Genomic DNA, 26,158 nt, shown 5'->3' with positions numbered 1-26,158 from the left:
ACAAAATAAATTATATTATAATGTGACAACAAATGTTCTATAAAATTAATTTGGTTTACCCCTCACCCTGGGGACGTAGCCTGGCTTAAATTTGCTCTTTGACTTGAGTTCTTGACTGAAGCCAATGTTTCTGGGTAAAATATTACAAGTGAAGTTCCAGGCTTAAAATAATTCATCACAGCCTGAGCATTTGGCTTGGCACATACTTAAATTTATCTCCACCCTGCCTCCATTGCAGGGATGTCCGAGCTGCTGGTATTTATTATGGTTTTAGTCAGCAGTCCTTTGAACAGCAAAATAAGGTGTGCAAAACTCCCACAGTGTTTGCTTTGCTGGGGCAGCAGCTGTGCCAGAAGCAGCTGTAACAGTGGTAAGGATGGGAGAGATTGCTGGGAGGTGTTTTGGTCACTGTCAGGATCAGTATTTCACTTCCAAAGCAGGGCTGTGTCTCTCTGACAGGTCTGTAGCAGTTGTCTGGGGACTGGAGGATCCAGCAGATCAATCTCATCAATTTTCCTGGCAGTGTGTCCCTGGCATCTTCCAGTCATCCCAACCTTGCAGCACCACAAGGTTGTGCATTTTGTTATTCCCCAAAGCTTGTTGGGGTCTGAAGGGAGCACAATGGTTTTATTTTTAGTCCAGTTTTATTTTTTTATTGTTAGTCTAGTGATTTTTTTTCACACTCGTATTTTCCAAGCTACCTAATTTCCACAGTTGATTAATTAATAATAGAGTTAAAATTGTTATTGCCGGTACTTTTGTTTTGTTGGTTCCAAGTTATTCAGGTTTTCTGTCCTTTTTTGTTTATAAAAATTCCTTACCTTCCCCAAAGTTCTTACCTGCTTCACAGGGCAGCGCTGCTGTTGCAGACTGGGATTGCTGCTATTCTCCTGTGCTTGCACTCAGCCACACCTCATTTTAATCCAGGCCTTACACAGAGCAGTCACCTGTTGTTTCTGTGAGCTGACACAAAACCAGAACAAATTTGGTCAGTGGCAATGATCCAGACCATTGTCACTGCAGCTGAAGCAAGCTCAGATGAGCTCAGGTCAAGACAAGTTCAGTCCTTGAGACCCTGCACTGTCAGGTCAGGCCAAAAACTGGGGCTTTATGCTGAATGATGGCAAAATCATATTTTCTGACTACTTTTCTGGTCGCACCAGCAAGCAGAAACAACAAATTTTGGTGTGACTAATTAAAAAAATAAAAAAAAAAAAGTTACAACCCAGGTTGTCCCAGAAAACAGGATTGAGGCTCATTTTGAAATGTGTGAAGAGATAAGTCAGTGTGAGAAATGACCCTGTGTTATGCCCAGTCCTTCCAGATTTGGGAAATTATTTTGGAATAGGGATTGAATGATGCTGAGTGACCAATGTGTCCCTAATTAGAAATTGCTTTTGAGGACCAAGCATTATAGTTCTAAAGAGGTGCAATCCTGGTGACAGGTTTGGAGTGCAGCCCCTCTTTTCCAGGGTTGTTCACTTAATCGGAGGGCAAGCAACCAATGGTACTTACTATTCAATGTGTAGCTACAAGCTACCAAAAGGCCTTCTAGAAGTTTTTATATGGGCAAAAACTCCTCTTCTTCTTCAAGTGGGTATAGAGAATATTGAATATTTGCACAGGTATGTGTCCCTGAACAAAAAGAAGCATGTGCTCCAGAGAAAGAGTGTTGAGGACTTGCATAGTTTAATTAAAGCTGGATTTATTTTTGTTTTGTAATTCATGGTATAGGCAATGGCCACTATTTTTTCATGCCTGATAAATTTGAAATTACTCCCATTAAAGGGAAATATCAAACAGAAAACATCAGCTCTGTTATTTTTCCATGCAAAGATTCTCTTCATCCTGCCTGTTCTCCTCTTAATAAAAGATTTTCCTGCCCAAAGGATTATGCTGCTCATTTGCAGCTTTCAGTAACACCAGATTTAACCTGGTTTATCCCCACCCCTTTTGTTGTGGATTCAGTTTTGTGCTTTTGTGTGTTTTGTCCCATCTTGCCACACTGGGTTTTGCCTTTGCTTTTGTAAGGGGCAAACAGACATAAAAGACATAAAGAGATGGAGATGATTGATAAGGGTCTTGGGGTTTTGGGAAGGATAATGCTCCTCTCCCTTTCACAGCTTCTAATTCACCCCCTTTTTTTTTTTTTTTTTTGGGGGGGGAGGGTTGTGTTGGTTTTTTGGGCTTTTTTTTTGTTTGTTTGTTTGGGGTGTTTTTCATTGTTTTTTTCATTGGTTTTGTTAGGTTTGTTTGGGTTTGTTAGTTTGCTTCCTTGTTCATTTTTGTTGTTTTGTCTTGGTTGATTGGTTGGTTATTTTTTTTGTTTGGTTTGGTTTTGTTTTTTGCCTTCTGGAAGTCTTCTGGAATTTCCTTCTTTTTTTTTTTTTTTTTTTTTTTGTGCTTCTTCCAGTGCCTCCTGCATTCCTTGATTTACCTCAAAAGATCTTCCATGTTCTATCCCAAGTCTTTTGCTTGTCCTGGCACTGAACTAAACTATTGGGTGATGATTAAACTAATGAGTGTTAAAACATTTTGTCTTTGCCTGGCAGGGTGGTATTTAAACTCCCTATTATCATCTGAATCTTAAATTCCATATAAAACCACAGTTTGTTAATTAAACTTTCTCCGTCACGAACATTGGATTAATGCTGGTTGCTCATTACTTGTCTGAGGACAGCCTGGGTGGTGATCAATCACTTTGGGATGTGCAGATGGGTTTGTTGGGACTGACCTCCACAATCCAGTCTTTGAGGGAGATGGGAGAAAAAGGCTTTTTCTCCCCCAGGGTCTACTTCAAAACAAGTGTGAATTAATGTGGTGTCGAAATGGGAGCTCTGGTGCCTTCACAGGAGACAAAGAGCACGGGGCTGATCTCTGAGGAGGAGGGAAGGGGGACACTCCTGCAGCCCAGTGAGTCACTGTTTCCATTCCATGAAAAATGTCTCCTAGGAAACCACGGGTTGAAAACAGCCAGCTCCAGCCATGGGAATGCTGTTTTTTACCTAAACAAGCCCTGGGGGCTGAACGCAGCTCTTGGTTGAGCAAAGCTCTTTTGATTTGAAGATGGTGCTGAGGATTCAAAGTGTTCAGAGTGGTGAATACAGCAAAGAAAAGTCAGCAGGGCTCAAGCAACCAACCATTCCCTCCTCACATTCCCAGGCTGCCTCAAAACATCTCTCACCATCTCCCACCTCCTCCAAGGCTGTGACAAGCCAGCAGGGGTGGACATAAATTTCATGGCTCATCCAAAATGCTGAGGTTTTGTGACCTTGCTTTGTGGCTCTGCCTTTCAGAGACCAAATTGGAGGTCCCCAGCCTGCTGTGCCCCTTCCTCCCCTCCAGACATGGCTGTGACATCCCTGTGGCCACCTCCTCCTACACAGGGACAAGGCAGAGAGGGGGACCTGCCAGTTTTGCAGATGAGTTTCCTCTGGTGAGCCTCAAATTAGAGATGCCTTTTCTTTTTTTCCCTTAATTTTCTTTGTACTAATGGAAAGGAAAAGAAGAGTTGTGATGCTGTGTGTGACAGCAGCCTTGCAAAGCAAGTCAGAAAAGCAGCACTTCTTGTCTGGGGATATAAAATGAGGAGGAGGAGGGTTGTGTGAGCAGACCGAGCTTAGGCTTTGCCTTGTAAAGACAGGTATTTCAGCACTGTGCTGTTCAGAGAGACCTGGCCTAGCTCAGTCTGGGTGTTAAAGAGTTGGCATCTTTTATTAGACCAAGTCTTAGTGTTGTAAAAATAAATAAGTTTCCTTCAGCTGTACAGGAACTCACTTGTAGGCCTAAAGCTTCCTCCAGCTCTACCACTTGTTTTGATGAAAAAAGGTTACCTCTGCCTAAAAGTGTCCTACATTTGTTCTCAGACAAGAACAACTACAGCAATTTACTCTGTGTTACCTGGGGAAAGGAGGAAGATTGTCCAGAGTATTCTGGAAGAAAAAAAAAATTCCTTTTTTCTGCAGATGGTTGGGGCTGCTGTGGTTCCTCGGGAGGAGTGGATTACAGTGCAGAAACTTGCAAGCTGCTCTGCAGAGACATCCCTTCACTTAAAAACACAACTTAAAGGGTGGAAAATCTAAGTAAATTTTAGATTTTAAGGCTGTCAGCTGAAGCACTGCCTGCCTCTCTCCTCTGGCACTAGGTGGTTAAAGCCAAGAGGAGTAGGACCATAAATTACTGGGGAGCAGGGGTTACTAGAGGGAGGAAAGGAGATTGTTTCATGTTAAATCATGGAGGGAAAAAAAAATAGCAGCTGATCCTTGCTCTGTTGAGCAGAGACAGATGAGGTCCCAAACTGCTACATCTGGAATTGCCCTTTTCCTGATGCCTCCCACCCCATTTCCATTCAAAAGCTCTCAGGAATGCCTCAAAACCATCCTAGCTCTCCTGAGGCACTATCTGATTCGAGGAGCACTTTGCCATGGTCCTGGAACTGAGCAGGAAATCTCTGGCTAAAGGCTCTCTGTGGGTTGGTGTTGGAATTCCAGGCTCTTTCTTGCTCCAGGGTTGGGGTGAATAAAACTCAGGAGGTGTTATCTTTGAAGTCTCACTCTGAAGTTTATTATCTTTACCCATTAAAAACTCACGAGATCTCTCTAACAAGTCAAGAAAGTGGGCTAAAATGGGGTCTGTTCAAGGCTATTTAAGTCCAAATTATCCAATAAACAGTTGGCATCTGTATTATTTATGCTTCTAACCCAATTATGATCACCCAAAACCCTCAATGCAGACATCTTTCACCCAGTTAGAGAAAACTACCCAGATTCATGAAGAAGAAGGAAGAAGAAGGTGCAAAAAAGACATCTAATCCACACCCAAAATTCTCCATCTTGGCTCCCATATATCACCATGTACTAGAACCCCAAATCTAAGTTTTTTCAACCTGTGAGATCACACAGTACTGTCCAAACTACACGCACCCACACACACACATACCCCACACACAGTTTCTGTGCTATCACTCAATTTCTGAAGCCTTTTCCAAGATCTCAGGTCAAACGAGGGGTTTACCTAAAGTTTACTTTACTGACAGAAAGGTCAAACTTTTCAGCCATCAGAGTTCCAACAGGTTGGCAGGTCAGGAATGCGAGCACTTGGCAGTGAGCAGAGGTGGCTCTTCTATGGGCAGCCATTGCCAGCTTAAAAGGAAGACTGGATGACACAAAATCTTGTTTTTCAGCTGGCAAAATGTGGAGGTTTAGAGAAACAGTAAAAGAATTAAACCAGAATTGGAGTTGTGCTTGGAAACGTGGAAAAACTGGAAGTGTTTGTGTTTGGTAGCTTGTATTTCCTTGAGTTATCCAAAGGACTTCTTGAAACAAAGAATTTGTATTTTTTGGACCCCCAGGATGCATCCATCCAAGAAGGATGTGGAACTGTTGGAGCAAGTTCAGAAGAGACCACAAAGATGCTCCAAGGGCTGAAAAGCCTCTGCTTTTAGACAAGCCGGGAGAGCTGGGGGGTGTTCATAATTATTTTAATTAGCTCTTTTAACTGAATCCTGGAAATATTTTTCTCTCTCCCACCCCTCACAACCTTCCACAGGAGAGTGCAGGGGACAGGCAGAGCCATGAACAACAGGAACTCATGGAGCTGATCTGTCTGGTTTGTTCCTCACGCTCCATCTGTTTACTTCCATTATCCCATATCACATTTTATGTACCTGTTGCCAATTTTAATTTTTTTTTGTGGGAAATTCCATGGGTAGTATTTGCCTGGTTTGTGTAAGAACGTCAAAACGTGAAGACTCTCTAAAATACTGTATTTGCTTAAAATAAGCAACCTAAAAAAAAAAAAAAAAATTAAAAAATTCAACAGAGGAGTTCTTTATCCGCATTGTGTGGGGGATTGAGAAACCCTACTGATGTTGCCAAAGCTATTTTAAGCTATGAGAACACAATACATTTGAAAGTTTAATTGCTTGCTGAATAATGTAAACTGTCAAAATAAATACTCAAGGTCTTGCATAAAGGAGAACATTAGGGGAGAAAAATACAAAAAAAAAAAGACAAAGAAGAAATGTGAAGACAGTCAGAAGTGGAATCACACTTCACCCCAGCGTTAGCAGCACCTTTATTTCAGCACTCAGTAATTGCAGCAACAAAAAGCCAGCAAAGGTTCCTGGGGTAACGCTCTATTTTCTAGAGTATTTAGAAATATCTGTCTGGGTCCCACAAGTGCAACTGCTCAGAGATAATCTCCCTCTCCCAAAGCTGATGGGTTTCAGGCTGCTTTTTCCTCTGACTAGCCAGAAGGAACAGTTGAGCTCCATTATGCAGCTGATAGAAGCTCTCACCCTGCAGAATGCAGAGGAACTGGACTGGAGGGGTGGCTGTGGGAGCACTGGGATGGACAGGAGGCTTTAGAATCACAGAGCTTCCCAGAGGGGAAGCTTGAAAAAAAACCTTGTGCTTGGTTTAGTGTTATTTGTTGGTGCATTTTTCCCTCATTTTACTGCACTTGAGGATCAGGTCTTTGTGCATTTTCTTTCTAAATCAACAGGATTACATCAGCAGCACGTGAGTTTTGCAAACCATCCCTTTTCAGAAAGAAGAATAAGAAAAAGCTCTCCCTATCCCTGCAAAATCCAGGGAAACACAGACATCAGGAGGGGGTTTTGTGGGCTTTTTTTGACAGAACACTCCAATTTTGGCTGAGGTTGGTGAATAATCCAAGCAAAATTGGCAAAGATTGATGCTCTTAGCTAATGGGAAGTTGAACACAGAAACATTTAGCATAAAAAACTCAAATAAATGAAGCATTTTCACCCCTGTTCTGCAGGTGGATTTTAATACCTAAGGGTTTGAGTGACATTAATTAAGATTCTTAAATTCCTTTAATTGGGTTGGGCTGGTGGTCCATAGTAGCAGTTTTTTAACAGTGGGCTGTGCACTATGAGATGTGTTGTGTGTTCTCATGTCCTGGTGCTGCCCATAACAGACCCTTCCACTTTCTTCATTAGTCCCAGGAATGATAATTTGTCTGTGGAGGGGACAAAGAGCCAATGATCCTCACTGCCTGCTGCAGGTGAAGATGCACTGTCAAGGTGTTAGTCCCTGGCTCCTGTGGAGGCAGAAGATGATTTCTGTGAAACTGAGCCCTCGTGACAGATGTTCAGCCAATCACTCCTGGGCTGAGTAATTTCGGAGCTGTGAGAGCATTTGAGCCTCGTGGTGAGATGTGTGTCAGGAGTCTGGCATGGATTGTACAGGTGTGGTGTTACAGAGTCAAACAGTTCAGATGGGAAAAGAAATTTTAGATTATCGAGTCCAGCTGCCAACCCAGCATCACCACCATGGTCACCACCTCCTCAAGTGCTGCATCCTCCTGCGGGGTGGTCACTCCACCACTGCCCTGGGCTGGTTCAACAATGTCACCCTTCTGGTTAAGAAATTGTTCCTGATACCCAATCTAAACCTTTACTGAAACAATTTAAGGCTGTTCCTCTCATCCTGTTGCTTGTTACCTGGGAACAGAGCCTGACTCCCACCTGGCTGCATCCTCTTGTCAGGGAGTTGAAGAGAGGGATAAGGTCCCCCCTGAGCCTCCTTTTTGCAGGATGAGCTCCCTCCTCCCCAGCTCCCTCAGCTGCTCCTGGTGCTCCAGACCCTTCTCCATCTCCTCTGCCCTTCTCTCATTCCAGCTCCTCAATGTCCTTCTTGTCATGAGGAGCCCAGAACTGCACACAGCACTTGAGGTGTAACCTCAGCAGTGCCCAGCACGGGGGACAATCCCTGCCCTGGTCCTGTAGCCACACATTGGTGACACAGAATTCCAGGAATGTGGCTGGGATATCCTGTGTCTCCTCTAGCTTTTACAACCTACTTCACTTTTCAAGGAAGAGGCTACTCGAGGGAGAAGGATGGATGCCCAGGTCTCACTCTGGTGAAGAACTAAACACTCCCTTGTCACCTAAAAACATCATTCCTATTACCCAAATCTCTCTGCTCTTCTCCCAGCACAGGCACACCTAAGAGAAGTTTTCCTCCACGGTTTACTGAGTCTGAAAAGCAGGATAAAGAGTGTGACAGCTCTCTGCAAAATTAACTGGAATCAAAACTGAGCATTTCTAATGGGTTTTCTCTGTGCTTGCTATCAGACCTGATCCTCGTAAGTGATTTCTCTTGTCAGCACTAAGTGGCTGTGAAAATATTTCTGCTGGAATTCAGCTGGCACAAAGACCAGGGAAGTCTGGAGGAGCTGTCTTAGGCTGAGTCCTGCCCAGCAGCACATTTCTGTAAAACCAGGCACAAAGTTATTCCAAAAAGGGAGTGATCTGAACCATTTTTAAAACACAGATGCACGCTGAAAAGTGATGTGGGTCAAGAAACTCAGTAGGAATTCCCAGGAATGGCATTCCCAGGTTTGACCATTTAACAAGTGAGTTTGGGGAAAGAAAAGGAATTTTTTGTCTCTCTGTATAACTCAGAAATTATGCAGCAGGACAGAGTGGAATATTTTCAGTGTTCACAATTTGTGGTTAAAGTATAAAAAAAGATCCTGAGAAAACACAAGACATAATGGAGATCTATTTAAAAAAAAAAAAAAAGTGTTTCTCAGTGAACCTTGTAACACAGTCTGGGTGGGGTTTTTTCTGTTTTTTTTTTTTTTAACTTTTTAATTTTTTTTTTTTTTTTATAAATGGGGCTGAGAAGTGACTTGTTACAGAGTACAAACCCCTTCTAGAGGGGAAAGTTCTTAAATCTATCAGAGAAAGGAGTGACAAGAAGAGAGGGTAAGAGGTTGACACCAGAAAAAAATTAAAGAAAAAAAATACAATTAACAAATAGACTTGAGTGTGCTTAACCAGGGAAACCCATCACCAAGGCTTTGCTGGGCAGTTTTGACTCCACTTGTGAAATGAAAGAGAGGCTGAGCAGGTGTTTCAAAGCCTTTTGAACTGTATTTTTCTGAGGAGATGCTCCCAGAACAGGAGGAAATGCTCCCACCTTGTGAAGATGGGCAGAGGCTGGAGGTGAGAAGGTCTCCTCTCCTCCTGAGAGGGATTCTCACCTTGTAGCAGAGGTGTTTTCACTGAGCTGGTCACACAAAAATGCTCTGTAGTCAGCCAAGACATAGAGCTGCCTGTATTTAATTGGAATATTCCCATTTGGTGACTACATCCAGATATACCAATTCCTTTTTTTTTTTAATTTCTGCTCTTTCTTTTTAATTTGCAAAATTTATCCACCACTACATTGCTGAATAATTTAGTATTATTTACAGAGTGTGGGCTAAATAATGTTCTTTGATGACGAACTGGAAGCCTTTTCCCACCTCTCACTTTCTGATCACCCACCACATCAACAATTATGGTTTCCCACCTGGACTGAACTAAGAACTGGATAACGTCAAATGTCTCTTTATCTTTCTGCTGCTTCACAAATTATCGGCAACGCCTCTTTGGATCTTCCTTTTATTAGTCACAAGGTGGGGCATGGGAAGATTTAAAGGACAGAACACAAATTTCAGGAGGATAAAGAAGAGGCTGTAGGCAGGGAGCAGCTGGAAATAAGCAAGAAAATTTGTAAAGAGGCCAGAAAGGTGTATTCTGGAGAACCCTGCCCCCTTTTGTTCTCAGACATCTCGGTTTATAAATAGGAGATAATGGAATGCAAAGTCCTGCAGAAAGCGTGAATAATGAGATGGATGATGTACAAGAGCAAGCGGAGGTCACAGAGATAAACTGTAATAATGCCTGAATTTATTGGGGAGGGGAAAATGAGTTGGAAATGACTTTGGCTGGCTTCTTGCTTTCAATGGTAGGAAAACAAGATGTATAAATCCTGAAAAGCAAAAGTTCAATTCAAGACACCGGTGCAAATCGAGAGTAATTCCATTAAAGGTAATGGAATTACGTCAGGGTAGGACCGGAGGGAAGTTCAGACCCAATTACATCTTGGTCCTAAAATGAGATTTCGATATTGTTTGCCAGCATTTGTAGTGCAGTGAGAGCCCAAATGAGAGCATCACTTTGCTGTGCTGGGTGAACCTCCAAGCCCCATGGACAAGGCACAGAAAACAGGAGAAAAGAAGCAGAAATCAGTTCTGAGTACAACAGAAAGGGGAACTGAAGCAGGAAAGAAGCCAAAATGTTAAAACAGAAGTAACCTGGCTCATTAATGCACTTTTTAAAATAGTGCTGTAAAAGGAAAAGCAAGTGCTGTGCTCTCTGTGGCAGCAGTGTGCACCTGGCCAGTGCTTTCAGTGTGGAGGAAAAATTGTCCTCAGAGTCAATTGTGGAATAAAAAACAGAACAAAACAAAAAGTTTTGAACGGGGCAGTTGATGTGAGACAGTTGGATATTTGGCTGGAAAGGAGCAGTCTTGGGTGACCTCAGTTTTTTGATCTCAACAGAAAAAAAATAAGAGAGAATCCAACAGAAAATGCAGGGTGGGAAAACATCTCCTTTTTAAGGTTATTTCCTCAAGCTTTTAAAAAATCTCTTTGCTCCTCCAGTCAACATCTGAACAAATATCAGCTAGTGCAGTCACAATGTTAAATTTCATCTGATTGTGCAGGTAAGGAATAGTTATTTTCTTCAACAACAAAAGAAAAAATTGATTCTGCTGAACAGGAAACACAGAAAAAGCCAGCATATATGAAATAGGCTTTGGTATGGTCAGTGCTTTCTCCTGAACCCACAGTTTTATTAGGTTTTTTTATTATTATCACTTAACATCTGTGTGCTTTCAGAGATGGCTCCTGAGCTGCTTTGAATTTTTAACAATTAACTGAAATACCTTGGATTTTCCCCAGCCATCCCATCTGCAAGCAGATTTTCTCAAGAGACTGCAGCTGTTACTGAACTGCTGGGCTCTTCTAACAAGGCATGCTGTCTAAACTCTGGTAAACTTTTTATCATATCCAGTTTACTGTCCTGGACGGTGCCAGGCTGGTTGGGAAATAGCAAAGGAGTGTTAAAAATCAGCTGTCCAGGGGGAGAGGGCAGAAGGGAGGAAGAATATTTCTGCAATATTTTCTTTCTATTAAGAAAAAAAGTCCACTGATCTGATTCTCTGACACACACCCAGTCATTTGATAATTTGATTTTCTATCATTGTTCAGAAGCTGCTGATGTGGATTGCTGGTTTTATTTTCTGTTCTTAGTGAGACAGCACCAAAGACCTTTCTTTGTAGTTATCTCTGATGTCTTCCAGCCTCCAAAATAATAACAAAGCACACTTCTGAAGTGGCATTAAATTAATACATTTATGCAAGAGATTGATGTGGAGTAATCAAAGGAATACAGCTGACTCAGCAAGTTCCTTTATGGGAGTTTTTAGGGTAGATAAGGTCCTGCATTGATAGAGATTTTTTTTATCTTCTGTAAGAGATAGTCAGAGAGCATGGCACAAAATTGTATCACACCAGGGCTGTAAAATCTGCCAGCATCTTGCTGAAGTTGTGTCTGCCTGTGACAGGAACAGGCAAGGCTGGGAATGGCTGCAGCCATCCCAGGCACTCTGGTCTGATGGAGCTGCTTGGAGAATCCCAAAATACCCAGCTAAATCTTGGTCTAACAGGGGCATGTATGGGCAGAACATTTCTGTTTGGCAGCGCAGTTAAAAATATCACTGGTTCTCTTAGCTGTTCCACCCAGTGATGACTTAATTTCTTTTAATTTTTTTGTCATTATTAGGAAAAGTAGATAATCAGGAAGTGATTTTAATTTTATTTTATTTAAATTGTGTGGATGCTTCAGGGCTTTCCCAACATTTTGATAAACTCTTGGTGTTTTTTTGACCAGAGATAGCCCTCACTTACCCTTGGAATTAAGTGGTGAAAGGAAAAGGGTGATAAATTCTGGGAAAAAGCATCAATCCAGTAATCTGAGCAGAGCTCAACACATCACAAAATCGTGTTGGTTGGGATGTTTTTCTGGTTGTCATCTGGACCAACAACAAGAAGAAGGACAGCTCTGGTCAGGCTTTTGGCAGCCTCAGGTGACTCTAGACCTCAGTTAAGGGAAGTAGTGGGACTCATTCCTGTCTTATCACTTACCCATGCTGACTTCATGCCTCCAGCTTGCTTATCTTTGTACCTCCTCAGCAATTTGGGGATAAGGGGAAGAGATCCAGGTGAATGCTCCAGCAAGAAGACAGTGCACAACTTGAGGGTTGACAGCAGAACTGATTGGTGGCATTCTCTGTGCAGGAATTGTCAGCCTGGAGAGCAAAAGGGGTTTAAGGGAGGAAATTTGCCTATCTCCAGGGAACTGGTGTTTTTAAAACCATGGAAGGAACAGACACTCAATTCCTACAAGCTTTTAAGTAACTAGAGAGCCACAGTCTGTGTTTTGGTGCCTCCAGGGTGGTGCAGTCCTGAGAAGAGAGGGTTGGAAGGGTGGCTTGGATGTCACATGCATCAGTAGTCATGAGTCTGGATCTCACCAGTGCTTGTGTTTTGTTTACTTGGGAGAAGTCCTGAAACAAACAAAGAAACAAAAAACCAAAAATAAAAAAAGAAAAAAAAAAGAAACAAACCAAGAATTTGTTTAGAATTTGGAATATCTGATACTGACTGTTTTCTCCCAATTAAAGAATTCAGACTGGATAGTAAGGGATCCCTTTCCAGTTCCAGCCACTCTGCCCCCAGCCTGGAGCACTGCAGGGAATTGTTGTGACCCAAGGGCAGGACTCTACATATAATGAACTATCCCCCAACTTTTAATTTCAATGGTTTTATTCAGAAAGCTATGGAATTATTGATTCAAATCACTCAAATGCAGCTCAGAAGTTGGGAGTTGATGTGTGCCTCTTGTTGCTACCACAACATACATCAAGTGGGAGACTTTTGTGAGTTGACAAGGAGGGGAAAATCTCTTTCTGCTTTGTAATAGCTGATCCATCACCATTTCTCATGTGTCTGAAATTCTCTAGATTTTCACTGTACTCCAGAAGTCCATTTTCAGGTGAACAAACTCTTCTGTTCATTCGGGAAGGAAAAGGAAAAAAAATTATATTTAGAATTACTCCCTTTAGCTTCTTGCATTTCAGCCTGACCCTGTTTTGATGTAAAATCCTTTTATTTTAAAAGGAAAGGTCAGTCACATGCTTCAGTAACATCTCTCCTGTGGTGCTTTGGTCCTTCAATGGATATTGCTGCTGAATTCATTTAGGGAACTTAGCTGGATCCATGTGCTCAACTTTTTGGCAGGTGTTGCATAAACTTAGCACACTTAAACATTTTGTATGAAAGGCTGTTTTTAAGCACTGAGGCTACAAGGAAACATGTTTGGGCTGCTCCATCTGGTTTTACAGTGCACTGAGTGTGACTTTCTCTGTTTTCTTCTCTTTTTGGGTCCCTTCCTGCACAAATGGGAAGTGATTTTCAACACATGGCTTTAGATATGTAATTTCCTAGCCTGGTTACATTTACAATGACTTGTGTTGAGGCAAGGCAACAGAGGCTCAGTCTCTGGAATTTTTTATTCTGCACATGAGCCTCGATTCAGGGAGAGGAGAAACATTATTGATCTTTCATCAGGTAATTTTCTTTTAAGCACCTGCATTGGACTCTTAACAGTGGTTCTTAAGCTGAATCCATTTTCCCCCTAGAGAACAAATTTGCTATCAGCAGCAGAGGTTTCTGATAACGGGGCTCACAGTTTTCACATTCAAATGGATTGGAAAGCTTGGATATTTCCCTTGGCCCTCCCTGTAAACAGAGAGTTGCTGTATCTGAGTTCATTAAATGCTTCTGCCAGCAGAAAGAGAATCTTGCCTCACCTGAAACAAACCTCAGAGCCTGGTGATTTGTAATGCACTTCCTCAGATCTTTTATTCTGTTTGTTTATCCTTTTATTATCTGTTTGTACTCGTTTCTCACTAGGGCAGGGTGGTCTCTTTGAAGTTTAATTTTTTGGACGACCAGTGGTGCATTTTAATTGTTGTGGAGGCACAAATCATCCTGGCCACAGTCTGAGGGTTTTTGTCATGGACCAGGGATGGTGATTTGCACAACTCCTGTAATAACAGTGCCTTTTGGGTGCTGGTGCAAAATTTATTGCCCCACAAAATGGGGTCTTCATTCACATGGCCGCTCTAGCGGGTGTTTTATGGGCCAATAAAGTGCCTTGTGTTTTTGTAATCTAAGTGCTCGTCTGCTTTATGGTCTGATGTCACTTGCAGGGTGGTGGGGAAGAGCGACTTCTGGCACGCTGGAAATTATGCATTATTGTCACCTGAGAGCCTGAAGGATCTTTAAAGTAATGAAATGTGGGGCTGATGAGCAGAGGAGTCTCACCAGAGGCATTTCTTTTAAGATTTTTGCCTGTTTTGGAAAGGTAATCATTCCTGGAAAGAGACAGATACATCTATCTGCCTGCTAAATTAAAGTGTTGCTCAAAAAGCACTGCCAGGCAGAGGGAAATGTAAGGTGAGTGGAAAGGACAGTGAAGGAGAAAGAAAAGTATTTGGAGATTTAGACTCTGTATTTTGAGTGCATTGCACTCTGTGCGGGATAAATATATTAATTTGCCTTGTACTTCACAGCTTGCCCTTATGCTCAGAAAGTTGCAGAGATGTCAGATTTAAAGAGGCATATGAAGTATAAGGGATAGAGCAATAGGTGGCAAGTAGGCTGCTGAGATCCATTTCTCTTCCCAGCACAATTCCTTACAGTTATCTCCGTGCTTTTGAGAACAAAGTGCAATATGAAAACAAATAAAACCACAACAAAAAAATTCCTGCTCTCAACCAAACATATTTTAAAGCTGATTCCTGCCTTATATTATGTTCACATTTTTCTGTTCTCCTGTCTTCTGCTCAAAAAACCCCAGAATCAGAAAAAAATAGATCTTGGCACAAGTGCCTCAAGGGAGTGTGTTCAGAAAGCGCCAGCACTGTTACCAACATTGACTTTTACGCTTCACTTTGTACTTTAAAATGTCCCTTTCTTTCAGCTGACCTCCCTCTCTGCATGGCGCTGTACTCCAAAACCCCTTCCAGCAGAGGAGGAGGTGGAGGAGAGAGAAAAAACAAAGTTGTGGAGCACTTGGTGTTTGCTCTTGCTGTGGAGTTGAGGGAGCTGCTCAGGAAGGTACAACAGGTTCAGTGCGAGCAGAAATGGCACTGGTGAGAGCAGAGAGCCCCAGCCCACAGGACATGGAGCAGTTAAAGTCATCCTCAACAGCAGTGGAAGTGATCACCTTCAGAAGGAGTCATGAAGGTAATTTTCTTTCTGTCTGAAGCAGCAGCAGTTTGCAGCTTCCCATTCTGGTCCCAATATTTTTGTACCAGGCAGGCTGAGAGCTTCAGGTCTGGCTCAGGACATGGTGTGGGGATAAATGTGGGATGAATTTTAGGTGGGTGAGGAAGTGATTTGGACATCCCCTGTCAGGGAAAATGTGATCAGAGGACCAGAGTGAGAAGTCCTGGTATCTTTCCTCAGTTGCTGGAGCTGGACAGGGGAGGGGTGGGAGTGGCTGTGCTTTATAAATGTGTGGAGATGTCATGGGGCAGGAGGTCCTCTCCTAGCTCAGGTGGTGTGGCTGGGGAAATGTTTTGGGAATGCAGAAACACAGAATGAGTTAGGCTGGAAGTGACCACAGTGGGGTCATCTGGTGCCACCTCCCTGCTCCAGCAGGGCCATCCCAGAGCACTGGCACAGGATTGTGTCCAGAGAGTTCTGGAATATCTCCAGTGAGGGAGACTCCACATCCTTTCTGGATGATCTATTCCAGTACTCAGAAAGAAGTTCTTCTTCGTGTTCTGGTGGAACACGTTCTGTCTGGCCCCATTCCAGGAGCTCCATGACTCTCCTGTGCTGAGGAGCCCAGAACTGGACACAGCACTCCAGATGTGCCTCACCTCCTGACCAGGGCTGTGGAGATTTACACAGGAATTTGGAACTGAGCATCTGAGTTTAAGGAGATTGATATGAAAAAGTGTAGAAGCAAACTCTTGGTGTGAAATTGTTTAAGTTTTATTTTTGGGGTTTTGTTTGGGGTTTTTGTTTTGTTTTGTCTTTTGTTTTTGTTTGTTTGTTTGTTTGTTTGTTTGTTTAGGAATTAGAGAACTTGTGGTTGGTGTTTGGTTTTGGTGAAACTCATATTGTTGGGGGTGTGGAAATGGTGCAGAGGAAAAATTTAATTCCTTCTCTGTAGGACATGTGTGAGAGATGGTTGGGACCAGGGAGGTGAAATGTGGGACATAAATAAAGCATAGTAAGACTGCTCTTTTTGGGACAGAAAGGGGTCTGTGTGTGTACTGAGAGGTCCAAAAGATGCTTTACTGTTTAGAAGGATATGGACTCTATGAGATGCGTCTGAAGCAGGACTTGTTTGTGAAGTTGCATTTAAATCCTAAATTAATAAACCCAAATTCATCTTGTCCCACCTGAATGGAGTTTCCAGATGGAAAAGAAAGAGATGCCAGGAGAAACCAAACTTGTGGGATCCATAAACATCTGTCTTGGAAGCCAAAAGCTGTGTTATTGCCTCTGCCAGTGATGGTCCAAAGCAAAACAAATAGATCAGTAGCTGGCTAAACATTGGATTTCTTTGCATATTGCTTTACTGTTAGGGGAGTTTGCATCATCTTCAAGACCTGTTGTAAATACCAATCCATTTGCATTGCACAGACGGCTTAAATAATTGATATTTACAGTGCAGTATTTATTAACATCACTCTGGAGCTTTATGAAGCCTTTTTATAATACCTAAAAAGTGTATTTCTAACAAACCTGGTGTCTCCAGTGCTGTTGCTTTGAAACATTTTCTTCATATTCTCCATCAAGAAAAAATGTGTTAATCAGTCCTTCCTCCAGTTTGGTCTGTGAACTTTATGGTGACATTTCCTTCATTTATGACCTGGGATGAAATTGGGGATCAGGGTAACAAATGTGTTTCCCTTGCTGAGCTGCTTCCTCCTGAACCCCACATTCCTGCCAGGGCTGTGCACGAAGCCACCGTGTCCCTGCACTGCTGCAGGGCTCTGGATATTTGTCTGCTGGTTCTTAAAGCTGACTTTCTTGGAGATGATAAACCACCTGGCTTTGCTCTTTGGACTGCAAAAGAATTGCTTGGTCATTGCCTTTCTGTTTAGATTTCCTGCTAGTCCAAGGGTGGACATTTTTCACGGCTCTATGAGACAGCCTGTTTGCTCCACACTGACAATTCCAGGGGCACAATTGCTGCTAATGCCTTTTCCTTCTCACTTAAATCCTGATGGAGGAACCAGGCTTGGGCACATCGCTTAATTTAAGCACACACACAGGAGCATTTGTGCTTTAATGCCCCTAACTAGAAATACACAAATAACCACAGCTAGCTGAAAAGTGTCTCGAGCTGTTTGTTTGCCTTTGATTTCTTGCTCACTTCACAAAATAACAAAACTCATCGCAGTCATTTGAGTGAAATGGATTCATTTTTCAATTAAAATTGCCTGGGTTTAAGCAATGTTGGGTTTTTTGGTGTGTGTTTTTTTTTTTTTTTAATGAATCATGTATTTTCTGGGATGAAAATGCCTACATCTCAGAAATTGATGTGATTTGTTCCCTTTTTGCAGATGTTTGCTCTGCACGCTCTTGCCACTGAAAAAATTTGGTGGCAGGAAAACACATGAACCAGCAAAAACAACTTTTAAAATTGAAATAAAGCCTAAAAAAATCTACATCTCTCTTCACCAAAACTTTTCATCCTCCAACTACTGGCTCTTTTATTAATGATGGTTCCATTGTGATTTCTCAAGGAGAGCTGAAGCAATCATTCATTCACATCAGTAAAGAACCCTTCATCTTTGCTTTTCACAGTGCTCTGTCGAGTGTTGAATGCATGTTAAACGCGAAAACCAAGAGAGGGAGTGTGGAAAGTATAATAGACTCCATTAATCTGCAGTGCCATTTATCTTCTGTCCATTTGTCTTTCCCACATACGTGTCTGTGTGTGTGCAGGGCACCTTCTGGCATATTTGTGCACCCCCAAAGCAATCTCTGTGGTTCTATGCTGAAACACACAAGCTAATCTACAGGAGCATAAATTATGAGTAAACTTGTTTCAAAGTCATAATTTTTATTTTCATGAAGTCCTTGGGATTTGTTGTATTTTGGATTTTGAGTCTGTAGCTTCCAGCCCGTGTTCCGCGGCAGGCAAATTGTTAAGAGGGAGTTTCCATTTGTTGGAGTCCACACAGAAACAGATTTGAGGCTGACACTAAGACAACATCCACATCTCTGCCATTCCAGGGCAGGGGGACTTTTTCATCACAGAGTCATTGGATGGTTTGGGTTGGAAGAGACCATAAAGATCATATAGCTCCAACCCCCTTGCTGTGGGAAAGGACACCTTCCACCAGTTTCTAAAACTCTTTTGCAGAAATAAATAGTATATATAATATATTTTTTTCTCTGTATTTCTGGACTACAAGCAGGACTCAGAAACTCTGTAGTTCTCCCCTTCAAGTTTACTTAACTCCTTCTACAGAGCCCTCAAAGCAGCCGCCCTGAGCTTTCCCTGCGCAGAATCAGAATCACCAAATCATAGAATGTCCTGAGTTGGAAGCAACCCTAAAGATCATCGAGTCCCAACCCTGAAAAACCTGGAAAGACAGCTCCAATCCAAGCTTCAGCAAGGAGCTGCAGCAAATCACTGGCAGGAAGGCGTGATAACAGCTCTGTAGGTTGTGTGTCGCTCAGCTGCTTTCGATGATTGCTGCAGGCACCGCCGGCTCTGCCGCTGAGAATTGCTGTGGGAACACATCCCTGCATCCCTGTGACCTTTCTGTGACAGATGTTGAGCCGTGGTCCCTGGGTTAATGCAGGAATATGAAAGGCAGGACACAATTAGAGAGCACAGGCAAAGCAATCAGAGCGGTCACAGTCTTGGTGCCATTTATCTCGGGGCGCTAAAAGGATTTTTGGGGCAATTCTGGAAATTTGGGTGAATATTTAGAGCTCAAGGAGGGCAGCTGAGGTCCTTGGGCTGGGAAGGGAGGGATCTGTTTGCTTTTTGCAGAAATCTGGTTCAGGAGGATGGTTTACCTCAGCAAAAGCGAAGTTGCAAGAATAGGTAAAAAGAAATAAGTAGTTTATCAGCACCTGGAGGGAAAAAAAATAAAATATCGTGATCAGTAGGCACCAGGGTTCATCAAAATGAAATTATGACAAATTAATTTCTGCCTCTCCTAAGCTAAGAGGCTTACTGCATAATGAGGGAGAGGGAGGTGTAATATATCTCAAGTGCTAGCAGGGCGGTTACAAAGGACTCACGGGGCTCTCCCATTGGGAAAGAAAGTGGAACTTTTAAAATTAAAACTTCCTTGGGAATAGTATGGGTGGGAGAAAGAGAAACAATGTGAGAGGTGACTAATGGCAGTGACATTGTTGAACTGCTTCCCGTGGGGCCCTGTTTTGAGAGCTGTCAGCAATGACTTGACAGATGGAGTCTGAGGTGGTGCTGAACTAATCTGTAGGTGATGCAGGGTTAAGGGGATGTCTCATAAACTGTTTGGCAGATAATTTCATTGAAAAACACAAATCTGAATTGCTGGTAGTCGTTAATGAGTAACTAGCTGCCTGCAGCTGGTCAAATCCTGCAGGGGAGCAAGCATTCTCCGTATTTCAGTAATAACTGCTTCTTTATTTATGATTATTTAATTTTAAGAAGCCATGATAAAAAAGGTATTTAAAAATAGGTATTGAAAAAGCCATGAAAAATTTTGCTAAGGTTTGCACTTCTGTGATGAAATTTGTGAGGGCTGCTGACAGAAATTCCTGCTTTTTAATGCAGAACCACTGAACAGCAGAACTGCAAACCCTGTTCCTCTCTAGAGATGGTATTTCACCCATGTCAGGTGGGTTTGAAATACCTCCCCTCCTTTTCCCACACAGCCACAGACCATCCCCTAAGCTCCTGTAAGAAAAATAGTGCCACGTCTCCTAATACTTTCAAGTGACAGGTGAATTGGAAATCCATGATGCTTTTATTTTAGAAGATTGTGTGGCTTGAAACCTGGAAGTAGCAGTCCATAATTCTCCTAACTTTTACTCTGCTGGATGATTTACACGTATGCAAAAGGGTTTGCTGACAGATCAGAATTAGAGCTCTTATTTTGCTCTGTTGTAAACTATTCCTCAACATGCACAATTAGGTCTTGAAGAAGAAAAATTATGGGGGGGGAAATGGCTGAGAAAGTCAGTTTGGAACCAGAATAAGTAGATTTTACTGTTCTTCCTTTGATGACTGTAACAACACAGTAAATATACTTTAGGGCTTGGTAAAAATTAGTGGAACAACTTAGGCCAGATTGGATAGGGCCCTGAGGAACCTGATTTAATGGGTGTCATCCCTGCCCATGGCACAGGGTTTGCTCTCTAAGGTTGCTTTCAACCCAAACCATCCTGTGAGACTGTGATTCTGTGATTCTAAAAAATAACCTTTCCTCCTAGATCGTCTTCCTGCTTTGTTTACCTCTGCAATAAATGCTTAGAGGTGAGAGATGCCCCCTGCATTCATCATGCAGAAACAGAGCCATGAGTCCTGGATAGGGAAGATGTGTGCTAATGCCTTTATAAACAATTACATGGGTGAGGGGATGGATGTAAATGCCTTTTAAATGGGTCTTAATGTCTCCATTAACTTTAAGGATTGCTACAGAACCCGGACAGTTTGACTCCTGAAACAAGTGGGTCTGCACGAGCCTGAGTTTTTGAGCTTTGGGGTAAAATGCCAGGTTCAAGAGGGAATATGGGGTAGGCAGTTTGGGAAGGCCACACCTTCCTGGTACCTCAGGCAATGGGGAAAGGAAGAGTGCAACGTGTGGCCAGGAGTTTGGGATGAAAGGAGGCTGCACCCTCCAAAACCCCGAGAGAGAGGAAACCCTGCAGGTGTGCCCTGGTGGACTCCCTCCCTTCATTCGAATAAATTCGCAGGACTCCTCTGTCACCTTTTCACAGCGTGATTTTCCATACATCCTGGCATTTCTGTGATTCTGTAAAGTGCAGTGATCTAAGGCAGAAAATGTTTCCATCCTACAGATAAGTGTTTCATCTTCCTCATGATGGGAAGAGGCGAGGCAGACACTGATCTCGCTGGTGACCAGTGACAGGACCCGAGGGAATGGCTGGAGCTGTGTCTGGACAGGCTTAGGTTGGATATCAGGTTTGGTTCTTCCCCCAAAATGTCATTGAGCACTGAACAGGCTCCCTAAGGACTGGTAACAGCCCCAAGGCTGCCAGAGCTCAAGGAGCATTTGAACAATTCTCTCAGGGTCGGGGTGGGATTGTTGGGATTGTCCTGTGCAGGGCCAGGAGCTGGGCTGGGATGATCCTCGTGGGTCCCTTCCAACTCAGGATATTCTCTGGTTCTGCTGTGGGATCATCCTGGCTGTGTAGGATGCACCATAAGGCTGGGTCACCTCTCCAGTGAAGATTCTCTGCATCATTTTGGAGATGCTGTTGAAGGTTGGAGTGGGAGCTTCAGGCAAAGTTTGTTAGAGAAGCTCCCATTGAGTCATGAGGTGCAGAGAAGATCTCTTTGCTTTCTAAACTCCTCAGAGAGGAGCCTGGGGGCAGCTGGAACCAGGCTTATCCCTGGATTTTGTCAACAGTCTTAAGTTTTACAACTTTGTCCCTGAGATTTTATTGATAACAAATCAGATATATGTCTGTGAAAATGGGTTATTTCTTATGATAAATAATTAGAACAAAATAACTCAACCAGATTTATTTACTACACAGCATAAAAGCTAAAACTAGTATTACAGTATCATAGGTAGGATAGTGCACTAAATCAAAGCAATATTAAAGAATTCATGTTAAAGCTACCAAAACAAACAATTATTAGAGATTGATGTAACTTACTGAGGCCAATGACTGAAGGCAAATCTTCTTCACTCAGCCTTGAGGGACGTCCTTCAGGCACATCTTTTACCCAAAGGATGAATGTCCACACAGACTCCAAAGAGGAATATGTTAGAAAAACCCACCCTATGAAAACTGAACTGGACTTTTGTGTTTAGAGGGTCTGACTGCCAGTCATGTGCCAAATCTCAGCCTCACTATCAGGGTGTTGGTTTGAGGTTGGTGTGGCAGATGGGTTTTAATACAATTCAACACCAAAACCCAGCACATGGTGCCCCTCTCAGCCCACCACTAATAGCTGGAAAAATAGGGCATTGTTTGAGGTTTTTGACCACATTCCAGGGCAGAATTCATGGTACAGGGGCCCTCCCCCTCCACAAACCACAAAGAATTTCTGTTGGATTTTCTTTGTGGTTAAACACCTTTATTAGGTGCAGAAATGGGAATAGGATCCTTAGGATCCATTGCTATCCTTGTGGGCAATGCTTGAAGTTTTATCTACTTGTATTTGAGGTTTGCTGGGTCCTGTCAGTTCCCACAGCCACCAGTCCTTCACAGAATCCATCTGTACGACAGGAAGGAGATGTCCTGTGGTGCCAATCTCCCTCTGCATATTTGATGCTCCCTTTTGCATCTCTGTCTCCAGCAGCAATGGAATAAATGTAAATGCAGCTGCTCAACCTACTTCTGCTTTAAGCCACAGATCCTGCAGCTCAGTGCTCTGCTCAAAGTCCTCTGATTTTTACCTCTTTTGGGATAAGAAAACTGCAGTAAATATTACAGCAGCTTGTGAAAAATACAAGTTTTGAGTTATGCTGAGCTATCTTGCCAATTCTACTTGACCACTCTTAAGTGCAAAAACGACTCCAACTGTGCAGTTGCCCTGTGCTAAAAAAGGGGATTCTGAATCTAATGATGTTCAAACCACTACAGCAAAGGTATCTTTGATCTGTACCCGAAAAACACATTATTGCTCTTCCATTAGGGATCAGATGAAAATAAAATAAGCTGTATCTTGTTTTATGAGCGGAAATGGCATTTCCTGCTGGAGCTGGAAAATGAAGCTCTTTGGGATTATTCTAAGTATTAGCAGGCACGGTGAGGCAGAGAGAACTCCCTCCCTTGCTGGTGTTTGCTGCTGCACTTGGGGTCTGATTATTTTTCCACTGGCTTGGCCATTCATCAAGTGTCTCAAAGAAGCAGCAGAGGCAGAAGTTCAGCTCCTTCCTGGTGTCCCTGCAGATGAGGGGAGCAGCCGCCGCCGCATCTGCCTCTTCGCAGAGCTCCTTTTAAAACGGGATAAATAAATTAGAGAGATGATCGTTCAAAGAACAAACTGTGAGCAGCTGGGGATCAGGAATTCGCTGGACCGTGCTCCTCCAGCAGAGGAAACAGCAGCCACAGGGAACTCGTAGGCAGCAGTTTGGCATCTCCTGGATTATTTAGTGCTTTGTCTTTGCAGCGTTTGTGCATGCAGAAATGCTCAGCAAGAGATGTTACCCCTCCTTAGAGATGCCCTCTCTGGTATTCACCCTTCCAGGGTTGGTTTTCAGAGCAGAGCTGTAGACAGGTGAATCTTTTACTGCATTTGTAGTTTAGGTGCTTGGCAGCTCCACAGATGGAGTATTAACTTGCTGTTGTGTGGAGAACTCTTTTGAGAAGGAAATTTTATTCATGAGAGACACCCCTTTAATTAACTTCCACACTTCCATGGGGAGCAGAATATAAAGACAGATAATAATACTAATAATGCTGTTAATAGTAATAATAAAAACAGCAACAAAAGCAACAACAACAGCAACATATCTTGTTACCATTACAAATTAAAATAAAATACTGCAGGAAGCAGTGTTTTGAGATGGCTTTTTTTAAAATTAAGATCTTAATAGCATTTAATGTAAATTAAATATAATCATTGTCTGATTCCTGAGCGCATCTCTGAGACTGAAGAATAAGAAGTTAATTGTGCTGACAACATAGTGGGAAGTGCCAAAATCAAGCACCAGCATGTTGGTTAAAGTGCATTTTGAATTAAGAGGTGGAAGGCAGAACTTTTATTTTTTTGTACTCCTGCTCCCACTTATTTTTCCAGCAGAGTAAAGTTCAGGCCCAGCACGAATTTATTACGTAAGATATCTAACATAAAATTTACATTACAATGCAAATGAAGAAGGCTTTATTTAACTTTGGAGATTGGGAAGGATCAGATGCAAGAGCCTAACAAGCCATTTTACTTTGGGGATGGGGAATTAGTGATATGTAAATCTCTGAGTTATTCTGTGGGCAGATAATTTAATGAGGTCTGCAAAATGGATGTCAACTCCAGCATCTTGTATTCTGTTAAGAGGAATTAGGTATGGAAATCTTAGGTTTGAATCTGATGCTTGTAGAATTCATGCATTTGCTGGCAAGATATACTTGATTAAGAGATTGGGGATCAGGCTGACTGTGCACTCCTCAATGTTACCAATGTGACAGGATTCAATTCCCAGCTCCCTCTCTCGCAATGGCACTGAGGAATACCTGTCTGTGATAGATATGACCTCTTCCATCTCAAATTAAAAGTGATGTGACTGCTCAGCTGGTGTGGAGAGTCCTGGGATCATCGGTAAATGAAGTGCATTTTGATGAATTAACACAGAAATTGTATCTTAATTCAAATAAACAGAGGTAATAACTCGTTATTGCATCTGGTTTTATCTTTATATGGGATTATTTCTCCTTGTTGCTTGGTGCCAGAGGAGTCCATGCCTTCTGTGTGAGTGCTCAACCATTGACACACATCTGAATTCCCATTCTGCAACTAAGAGATGTCATCTTCATGTGTACTAAGCTTTCACTTGTAGGTACTTTGTATGAACTCAGGTGTAATTTTATTTACTGGGAGGGGGGTGAGGCCCGGGCACAGGCTGCCCAGAGAAGCTGTGGCTGCCCCATCCCTGGAAGTGTCCAAGGCCAGACTGGATGGGGCTTGAAGCAACTTGGTCCACTGGAAGGTGTCCCTGCCCATAGCAGGGGATTGGAAATGGAGAATCTTGGAGATCCTTTCCATCCCAGGCCATCCTATGATTCCATGATCCTGGACAGCTTTCCCAACTGAGCTGTTTGCACAAAAACATTGAAGTGGGGAAAAAACTGGCAAAGTTTGGATTAAGACCTGAACAAGAGAGGTCTCGGTGTTTTTGTTGTTAAGGTCATGTTTGGTAAAAGCTGTTTGGGGACTGGCCTTGATCTTCAAAGGAGGTGCTGGAAGAGTTGACCTAAGTCTCAACAGAGGTGCTCTCCATCAGAACTGACAAAGAAGGAAGGAGCTGAATAGATAGGACAAGCCATGGGTCTTCAGAACTGAGGGAACAGCAATAGACATTTTGACATTTTTTAATCAAAGGACCTCCATTCACTTCAAATCTCACCACTCTAAAAAAAAAACAAAAAAACACTGACAAATGAGTCTTTGAGTCCTTTTGATACAACTGTGGCTCATGCTCATGTGTGTCCTCTAAGGGAGAAAAAACATCATTTTCTCTAGGTCTTTTCCAGGTATTTCTTGAGGTTTTGAATGAAACCTCATGGAAAACCACTTCTTTCTGACTGAAAGGATATGAAGTGCTCTCTGGAGAAGCTTAGAATCTGAGAGTGCTCTGTTGACCTTAGAAAGCTTGAGAACTACTGGACTGAGCTAATAAATACCTTTGGGAAGCATTTATGTCTCTTCCCATTTGTTTGTATGGTCCCAAAGGGCTAGGTCAGCAACCAGTGCTTACAGGGAATAATGGTAGTGGAATTTGGGGTGTAAAAGGGAGGGACACCCATGACTGGAGGGGGTAACTGTTTTGGCTCCATTCCTGACTGTTTCAGTGCTGGTGAAGCACTGGAAAAAGCACTCTGCACCTTCACATCCCCAGTGCTTTCCTGGAGATACTGTGTCATCAAGGGGTAGATGACCAGGGTAAGTAAATTTGTCCTGCTCAATTTCAGACTGAAAACAATATTTTTCCTGGGCAAGCCATCAGGCAACTCCCCAGTCCTGTCTCCTTTTGCTGTAAAACCCTTCTTTGAAAATGTGCAGTACCAACCATCTGTGATGGCCTTGTTCCCTGTCCACCCCCTGTTTTCACCTCATCACGTCCCTTTGAATAGTTCACAGGCCTTGTCTTTGTGCTGACAACAGGAAGAATATTTTGGGCAGCTCCTTCCTAGTATTTCCTTCTGGCTTCCATTGCTGGTCAAGACCCAGGACTCCTGCAGCCCTCCTCAGCCTCTGTGTGCTGCTGTTGTTGTGTTGTCTCAATTGCTCTGCAGCTTGATAGATTTCTCCAAGTGTCTCATTATGCAATTAATTTCAATTGCAATT

General features: G+C 42.7%; 1 protein-coding gene across 10 annotated transcripts in view; it reads left to right on the top strand.

The window, feature by feature from the left end:
• Window positions 1–26,158, top strand: part of TSNARE1 (t-SNARE domain containing 1) — a 448,564-nt gene that overhangs the window by 175,491 nt on the left and 246,915 nt on the right. The window lies entirely within an intron of this gene.

This window comes from Motacilla alba, chromosome 2 (genome assembly GCF_015832195.1).
Source record: "Motacilla alba alba isolate MOTALB_02 chromosome 2, Motacilla_alba_V1.0_pri, whole genome shotgun sequence".
Taxonomy (NCBI): Eukaryota; Metazoa; Chordata; class Aves; order Passeriformes; family Motacillidae; genus Motacilla; species Motacilla alba.
This window is presented reverse-complemented; position numbering and strand designations above follow the sequence as displayed.